The 9,760-nt window shown below is 33.6% G+C and overlaps 1 pseudogene; it reads right to left on the reverse strand.

Moving 5' to 3' along the window:
• Positions 1-682: 682 nt before the first annotated feature.
• LOC104732883 (S-protein homolog 9 pseudogene) lies at positions 683-1,416 on the reverse strand (annotated as a pseudogene).
• Between the last annotated feature and the right edge of the window lie 8,344 nt (positions 1,417-9,760).

The raw sequence follows: 9,760 nt of genomic DNA on the forward strand, positions 1-9,760 counted from the left end.
AGTTGGGCCAAACTCTACTTCGTCAACCATTTCCCGTGCTAGCCTATAATCTGATTTAACGGATTATTTTCCCGATTTGGTATAGTGCCATACCAACCGATCTAGCTTGAAAGACTTACTAACTGCCAAACTCTGAATAATCTGAATATCCTCCGGTTCTTAAAATACCTGAAGGATAGGCAAATGTCATTCCTTAGTGACCGGATTGAATTGATTAACCATTAAGTTTGGTTCCAATAACCTACCCCTACCATTCGTTGATTAACCATTCCTCAAGTATCCAAGGATCTCCCAACCAAACGATGAAGAATGCGGCTTTGGCTATTAAAGTGTGCTTGTTCCTAAAATACCTGCCCTTCAACACTCGGACCAATATGGAATTTAGATATTGAATTAAACGCTGATACTGCTAAGCTAGCATCGCATTGTTATTTTCTACTTCTTATTTTTACATACAAATTCAATATATCAAGAACTTGCATTACAAACTATAACGCATCTCTCTTTCTCTCTGGAGCCGTTACCTTTCACCATAGTTTATAGTTCAAAAAGCATGGTTGACTGTTTTATTCAGAAAACTTGTATAAATATATATAATTTACAAAGATTATTGTGCCAACGGTATTTCGTGGGACGTAAACGGTAATTCCAAACAATGGAAAACAGTCATTTAAATCACAACTTTTTAAGTCACAAGGCAATTATGATGTCCTATAGATAACACCGAAACTTTTTGATACAGTAAACATATTACATATAATCTCTAACAAGAAATAATGAACATTATAATTATAAAAAAAAACAACAAACACTATATATTCTTACATATAATACAATATATATATATATGGATAATTTTATACATTACTAATTTATAGTATTGATGGGATCATAGAATTACATAAGGTTTTCTAAAAAAAAAAAAATATTAATTCCACTTATACTCTAATTTAGGCATTTCTTTGCCATGTGTGAAATAGATTCCATCTTCTCTAGCATCCCAGAAGTTCTTTTTAGAATGAATTATGATACCACCACCTGCATATGCCTCAAACTCTGCATGAAACTTGTATTGAGGTCCTTGCCATAAGTAACAATCAAATGATGTTATCAGAAAACTTTCATAGAAACTAAAATCGTAGGTTTCTCCGGTACGCAAGAAATGGAAGCCTAGATCGTCGTCGGCTGATAAACAATGAATCTTCAAGATGTTGTTTCGACCAAGGGAACTCTTGAAGAAAACGGTGCTTTTCTTCGGCCATTTAAATTTTGCGTCACTCAATCCTACACACAATCCAAGAAAGAGCAGAAAACACAAGAGACGATTCATTGTGTGACTTTTTGAATTGGCCTTCTTTATATACTTCTTTAGAATTTAGAAGTAATATGTATATAAGAAAGAGTGACAATGTTCTTTTTATACAAGTGTGTTACATGGTTATTCATTAAGTTTTGGTCCTTCGTATCCATTAGATCTTAGATCGATAGAGAGAGAGAGAGAGAGAGGTAGGTACGTAGGTAGGTAGATAGGTAGGTACAACTTACAAGCCAAGGAGTGTTGCAGAGACTATCTCAGGAGTACGGTTAAGCATGACGTGGATAATATCAGGCTCTTGAAAGCTGCCATAGACGAAAACAGTGTGAAGCTGAGGAGAACTAGAGCTACTCATGTTTTTGTGTGGATCTTCTTCTCTGAAGCTGAGAAAAATGTTATTTCTCTATAGCTTTTGACTTTATAAACGTCAAATAAAGAATATAAACACGTAAATGGTGGAAATGAAACACTTGAAACTGTTTTCTTACCACAATCAAGTGGATATATATATATATATATATATATATATATAATAATTAAATTTGTTGTTTATAATTATCCTGTATGAATTTTAACTAATTCTATATATTTTTCTTTTGGAATTTTTTTACATTAATTAATGTTCAATATTTTTTGTTTAGAGAATCTAGGAAACTCATAAATTAATAAATTAAATTTGCATAGTTTGTTAAGAATAAAATACATTCAAGTACGCAACAAGATCCAAATTAATTTTATCGATGATTAGTCAAAGTTTATAAATTGTTAAGAATAAAATATATTCAACAACCTGTCAGAGTTTATGATTTGTTAAGAATAAAAGATATTCAACAACCAGTCAGAGTCTTTCAATAGAAACTTTACCGGATTTTTTAACAGAAGTAAGGAGGAATGGAGAGGAACGCAAAGAGTCCTCCATGCAGCTTCTGTTTTAGACTTGGTTTTGTGTTCTCCATGTATGATCACAGTTTGTGTTTGTCCACCGATTTACATTATTGTAAGATAATAATGACACTTTCATTTTAGTGTCCATTTTATTTTATCGTTCTATCTTGATTCCAAAGCAGAACCAAATTGAAACCAAAATATATGTCTTAATGTTTTTGATACAGTAAACATATTAGATATAAATTCTAACAAGAATTAATGAAAATTATAGTATAGAAAAAAAAATAACACAAGAGACATATTTCACTATATTTTCTTACATATAATAAATAAATATCTTATTATATAAAGTTTGATGTCAAAATTACTCATTTAACAAGATCGTGACACATCTCAAATATATTGATTAGATGTTGATATGTGTCAAAAATTTTCTATTTTTTATAAACGTAGTAGGACTATATTTACAGAAAGTTACAAAGATTGTGACACGTGTCAAATATATTGATTAGATGTTGACACGTGTCAAAAAATTTATATTTTTTATATACGTAGTAGGACTATATTTACAGAATTATACATGTTTATATTTTAAATTTATTTTTCTATATCAAAAAGAAAAACTAACAAAATCAATATATTTTTCATTGTATGCTAACTATATTATACGTGTGTTGTCAATAAAATTTGACATGTGTAAGCAAAAACAAAATTAATTAAGCATGTATATTAATCAATAAATAATGAATAACAAAGTTAAAAAGAATAACATAAGTTATTTAACATAATTTTAGTCGGATATAAATTGTATTTATCGTTTTCATATAAATTTTTATTGTAAGTAAGCACACAAAAACTTGAAAGAATAATGACCTTAAAAAGAAAAAATTTCAATACATGTTTTATTTTTAAATATTTTATTGCATGTAGTAATATGAGAAACCTAAAAAAACTAGAAAAAATGAGTTTGTAGGAATGAATTTTTAATTATCTCATATGACGCTCATAGTTTTTTTATTAAAACTTTAACTCTAATCCATGAAGAAGTGAATTATGGTTTTACGATGAAATAGATAGTTAAATGTGATTACCAAATTGAATGTCTAACAATAAAATTTATCTTAGATTAAAAAATTTCAAATATTAATATGTATCATTTAAAAAAAATCCATTTAAGAATATTAGTAATATTTTTTATGTTTGATTTTATAATTTCAACACATGTATTTTTGTAATGCATATGTTAAAACATAATATATTATAATTTATAGGAATGATTCTTCAGTTATTTGATGAGAATATAAATTTCACTCATTTAAAATTGATTATGACATGAGATAAATTTAGTACTTATGAGATAACAACATAACAAATATATCTTAAATAATATTGATTCAGTTTTTTTGCAAATTATATTTTGTTATTTTTTTTTGTATTTTCAATTCTTACTAAGATATAGATTTGATATGATGTATTAATTGCGCTTGATATAAAGTATTTAGTTCTATGCATTTAGATGAAATGTATAATTAAACTTACAATATGGTTTATTAAGATATAGATATTTAAATGGTATTCTTTGTCCAATAAAAGTTTTTGGGAAAAAACACAAAGATTAATAAACAAGAAATATTATATTTAAAAAATTTTCCATAGAAATTTGAGAAAATATCATAAAATAGAGCAAAAAAAGCCTTAAAACTTTTATATAATAGAACTGAGAGAGTATTCAATATTAAAGTATTACAAGATAAAATCTAAAATATGTATATTAAAATTTAATTATTCTCAATAATTTTTTTAATTTTTACCCGCGTAATAACGTGGGCCTTATCTAGTATATATATATATATATATATATATATATATAGATAATTTTATAAAATTACTAATTTATAGTATTGATGTAACCATATATTTACATTAGGTTTTCAAAAAAATAAAAAAATTATCTTATTTTAACGAATTGTGTCATAAATTACCATATGATCTAATTCGGACCCGAAAAAATAATAATTTATAGGGATTATTCATTTACCCAGTATTTAACTGTAGAGGTTTTATTGTAATAGTAATAATCTTAACAGGTCAAATCTTTCTATCATATTCTTTCTCCAGTCCATCAAATAGATGGATTCAATTATTAGAAAATTCATATGTATTCTTCCAAGGTAGATATTTTAATTAGTTAAAAATTCAAGTATATCATGATTAATTTCAATCTAGTCAAAATTTTAAATGTATTTGACTATGAAATATATAAAATATATATATATATATAGTAATTTGTTAAGTTTTGATATATTGGTTGTATTAGAAGTTCCGAGGTGCTATTTTTCTTTGAAAAATACTTGGGTTCACTCCTAGGGTGAACCTTGTTGTTCACTTCTTCCTTTTCAACCAATCGGAATTTTCTATACATTATTTCATTTAAAATTTAAATCAAAATTAAATTAAATAAGCAAAACAAATTAAGAAAACAAATTTTGTATACTTTTTTATAAGGAAAGTTAAATATTGGCTTGGTTTAGATTTTGCAATTAGAAAGAAATTATGTGTACAGGGATGAAATTGCGTGAGGCGTACAGGGATGAGGAGATTTATTGGTATCTTAAAAGTCGGAATAGGTGGATGAGGGTGGGGGACAAAAATACAAAGTATTTTCATGCCCAAACAAAGCAGCGGAGGGCTCGGAATCGCATAGTGGGTTTGTATGATAAAAATAATGTTTGGTCAACGAAGGATGCAGATATCTGCAACACTGCGGTTTCTTACTTTGAGGATCTCTTTACTTCGATCTCCCCAGATTCTTTTGAGGAGGCTTTAAGTGAGGTCGATGTGGTAATCACGGACGATATCAATGAACGCTTAACTGCTCCAATGACTGAGGCGGAGGTTCGAAAGGTTTTGTTCATGATGCACCCAGATAAGGCTCCGGGTCCGGATGGTATGACCGCTTTGTTTTTTCAGAAGGCTTGGGGGGTAGTCAAAGCCGACCTTGTGTCTATGGTTAATAAATTTTTTGAGGAGGGGGTTTTTGATAGAAAGTTGAATCAGACTCATATATGTCTTATTCCAAAGGTGGCTAAACCGACTTGGATGGCGGAATTGCATCCGATTAGTCTATGCAACGTGGGGTACAAGATCATTTCCAAGATCCTGTGTCAACGGTTGAAATTGGTGCTTCCAAAGCTTGTCTCGGAGACTCAGTCTGCCTTTGTGCTAGGTCGACTGATTTCGGATAATATTTTAATTGCCCAAAAGATGTTTCATGGCCTAAGGACAAACCAGTCTTGTAAGGGGAAGTTTATGGCTATTAAAACAGACATGAGTAAAGCTTATGATAGGGTTGAGTGGGGTTTTGTTGATGCTTTGCTCCGTAAAATGGGTTTTTCGGACAAATGGATTTCCTGGATTTTGTTTTGTGTTTCATCGGTTGAGTATAAGGTCTTGCTGAATGGTCAACCTAATGGTTTGATTGTTCCTCAGCGTGGATTGCGTCAGGGTGATCCTTTATCTCCCTATCTATTCATCCTCTGTACAGAAGTTCTTATTGCCAATATTCGGAAAGCGGAAAGGGAAAAAAGGATTCAAGGGATCAAGGTGGCTAATAAATGTCCGGCAATCACTCATTTATTGTTTGCGGATGATAGTCTTTTTTCTGTAGGGTGAATAAGGAACAATGTGGGGCTATTTTGGCCATCTTAAAGCAATATGAGGCGGTCTCAGGGCAACAAATAAATTTCGAAAAGTCTTCCATTCAATTTGGACACAAGGTAGATGAGGACGCTAAGCGTGAGGTACAGGCGGTTTTGGGTATCTCAAAATTGGGCGGGATGGGTTCGTATTTAGGGATCCCGGAGAGTTTGGGGGGATCAAAGACGAAAGTCTTCTCCTTTGTGCGGGATCGGTTACAGAACCGTACGAATGGTTGGACAGCGAAGCAACTGTCCAGAGGAGGGAAAGAGGTTATGATACAGTCTGTAGCCACTGCTGTACCGACCTTTGTCATGTCCTGTTTCCGACTTCCTAAAATAGTTACATCAAAACTAACTAGCGCGGTGGCCAATTTTTGGTGGAGTTCGGGACAGTCTGGGGGGATGCATTGGTTGGCATGGGAAAAGTTATGTGGCAGTAAGCAGTTAGGGGGTTTGGGTTTTAGAAATGTGGATGATTTTAACACTGCCTTACTGGCAAAACAGTTGTGGAGATTGATTGAGGCACCTGAGTCCCTTTTTGCTCGGGTTTTCAAAGGTAGATATTATAGGAACTCAAATCCTATGGATCCTATTTGTTCTTATTCCCCCTCATATGGGTGGCGGAGTATTGTTTCAGCTAGATCTTTGGTAAACAAAGGACTCATTATACGGGTTGGCTCTGGTGAATCCATTTCTATATGGACTGATCCATGGATACCAGCTCAATCCCCAAGACCAGCTGTGGGTAAGGGTCCCTCTCAGGACCCTTCTTTAAAAGTTTCTCATCTTATTGACCACCAAACTAATTCTTGGCGTTTGGATATGCTCTTTGAGCTTTTTCCCCCGGAGGAGGCTGATTTGATCAGGGCTCTACCTTTGGGTAGCTCTACGTCAGTCGACTTATTGGGTTGGTACTATACAAAATCAGGAAAGTATTCGGTTAAATCAGGGTATGATACGGAACGTTTGGCAAAACAGAAGTCTCTTATGCCTAGTTATGGTCCGGACATTACTCCTCTTTTAGCAGGAGTTTGGCGGGTGGCGTGTCGTCCAAAGATAAAATATTTCATGTGGCAAGTCTTATCCGGTTGTATCTCGGTTTCAGCAAATTTGAGGAGGTGGGGCATTGCTTGTGATTCAGGCTGTCCACGTTGTGGGGCGGGAGAGGAAACGGTAAACCATGCTATTTTTTGGTGTCCGCCTGCTCGACAGGTTTGGGCGTTAGCCCAGGTGCCAGTCGGCCAGGTTTCTTTCCCTACAGATTCTTTGTTTGCAAATGTGGATCATTTTTTGGGGACAAATAATCTGGGTGCTCAGGCTGCGGCTTTCCCATGGATTATGTGGTATATTTGGAAGGCACGAAATGCATGTGTTTTCGAGAGTATTACAGACAAGCCTGAAGAGGTGGTCAGGATAGCGGTAGGGGAATCTTCCACATGGTTACAGGCTCAGACAGAGGATGTGGAGGAGGCAGTATCACTGTCTCCTTGCGTTACTACTGCGTGTGGGGCAGGACGAGTAGGGTCGCTGTCTACTGTTTTTTCGGGTTATCGGTGTTTTGTTGATGGATCGTGGAAGATGGGGGACGCTTTCGCGGGTGCAGGTTGGGTGTGTTCAGCTGATATGGCTGGTTCGACGATAAAGGGAGCTACAAATTTCCGTCAGAGTCTTTCCCCTCTCATGCAGAAGTAGAAGCTTTTGTTTGGGCTTTGCGTTGCATGATTGGACATGATTTTCGGGATGTGGCTTTTTATTCAGATTGCTCAGACTTGGTGAAGATGGTGTCTTCCCCTCAAGACTGGTCGGCTTTCAAGACCTACCTCGATGATATAGAGATGGACAGGGAGGAGTTCTCTTCTTTTTCTTTATCTCTTATTCCCAGAAGTGCTAATGTCAGTGCGGATTCTTTAGCACGCCAAGCACGTCCATCACTGCAGCATGTTTCTTATGTAAATTGTTTCCCTTCATATTGGCTCATTTGAGCTGATCTTTTTTCTGTTGTCAAAAAAAAAAAAAAAAAAAAAGAAATTATGTGTCGGTTTGGGTTTACAAATAAGATGATTAGAGTTTAGATTTTACAATTAAAACAAAATTATATGTCGGCTTGGGTTTACAAATGAAATGGTTAGGGTTTAGATTTTATAAAACGAAATTATATGTCGGTTTGGGTTTACAAATAAAGTGGTTAAGGTTTAGATTTTACAATTAAAACGAAATTATATGTCGGTTTGGGTTTACAAATGAGATTGTTAGGGTTTAGATTTTACAGTTAGAACGGAATTATATGTCGGTTTAGGTTTACAAATGAGATGGTTAAGGTTTAGATTTTACAATTAGAATGAAATTATATACCGGTTTGGGTTTATAAAAGAGCGGTTTGAGTTTTGAATTTTATAATAATGTATACAGATTTTGTTTTCTTATTTTATAAAGAAGTGAATAAATAAGTTCTTAATTGTATTATGACATGTCACATTCTCATTGGTTTAATTAAAGAGAAGTGAACAAAGGATTTCACCTTAGGGATGAACCCAAGAATTGTTCTTTTTCTTTATATACAAACTAGAACCATAATAGATAGTAACAAAAATAAATCAACTGTTGACTGCTTTTGGATTTTCTCTTTAATGTATTGACAATAATCATGGTCTGAAAGTAGATATTTTACTATTTAAAGTATAGTATTCAAATTTTGTATATAATTATTTAATTACACACTCAAATAGAGTATAAAATTTGTCAATTAATTCAACTGTATTCTGAGATTTCTCAATCTAGTCAAAAATTTGAAAATATAATTGACTATGCAATGTATAAAAAGGCATTGTTTTATTTGTATTAAAAGTTGGGGTGATATTTCCTATATATCTACAACTTTAAGAAAGAATATGAAATCTTGAAGTATAAATAAATGGGATTGACTAATAACTTTTTAGATCTACAAAATTATAAAACATGTATTAATTATAAGTCTACCTTTTATAAACTACTATATTAGGACCCGTCCAATGTGCGAGTTTAGAGATTTAAAAAAAAAATTAACAAAGAATATTAAATAAAAATTTTAGTAAGTAAAAACTATCAATAAAAGTAAATAAATACACTCAGGTGTCCAATGTGATATTTGGTATAAAAGGTGCGACTCTGCGATTGAGACTATTAATCACGTTTTCTTTGAATGCTCTCACTCTTATGAAGTCTGGAATTTATCTTCGACTCCTGTCTGGTCATAGGGTTTTCCATATGAGTCGGTGTACTCAAATTTGGATTTGTTTTCTGGAGGGATGCCTCTCAACATGGCAATCTATAAGGCTATAAATAAATAAAAAAATTCAAGGTTTAGAGATCGAGACGAATGATATAATTGCTCAGGCTATGAGAGCTAAGTTAGCCTGGGAAGAGACGCTCTCTTTTACGGCGGTCATGTCAGCTCCATCTCCATCTTCGGATGTCCAGGTTTCTTCACCTTGTTGTCAGATTGATATTTCTTGGAAAGCAACCAATGTGCATTTAGGATTGGGCTGGTGGTGTTGCGTTGGTGAGGAGAGAACCTTGTTGTTGGGGGACAAGTGTCTAAGACGGAGCCCCTCCCCCCTGCATTCGAAGTTAGAAGCGTTGTTGTGGGCCATGGAGCGGATACGTGCTGCATGGATCGCTTGTCAACATTTCGAGACTGATTGTGCTGAGTTACTCACTACGGTGCAGTCCATTGAAGATGGGTCTTCTTTCTCCAACCTGCTCGGTGAGTTTAACTTGTTGGAGTCTTTCCCACTATTTTCCATCTCTTGGATCCCGTGTGCGTCAAATACGAAGTAGATTGTCTTGCTCGTGCTTTGCGTTCTCTTATCTCTGAAGTTTC

Source organism: Camelina sativa, chromosome 12 (assembly GCF_030686135.1).
Source record: "Camelina sativa cultivar CO46 ecotype springtype chromosome 12, ASM3068613v1".
In the NCBI taxonomy this organism is placed as follows: Eukaryota; Viridiplantae; Streptophyta; class Magnoliopsida; order Brassicales; family Brassicaceae; genus Camelina; species Camelina sativa.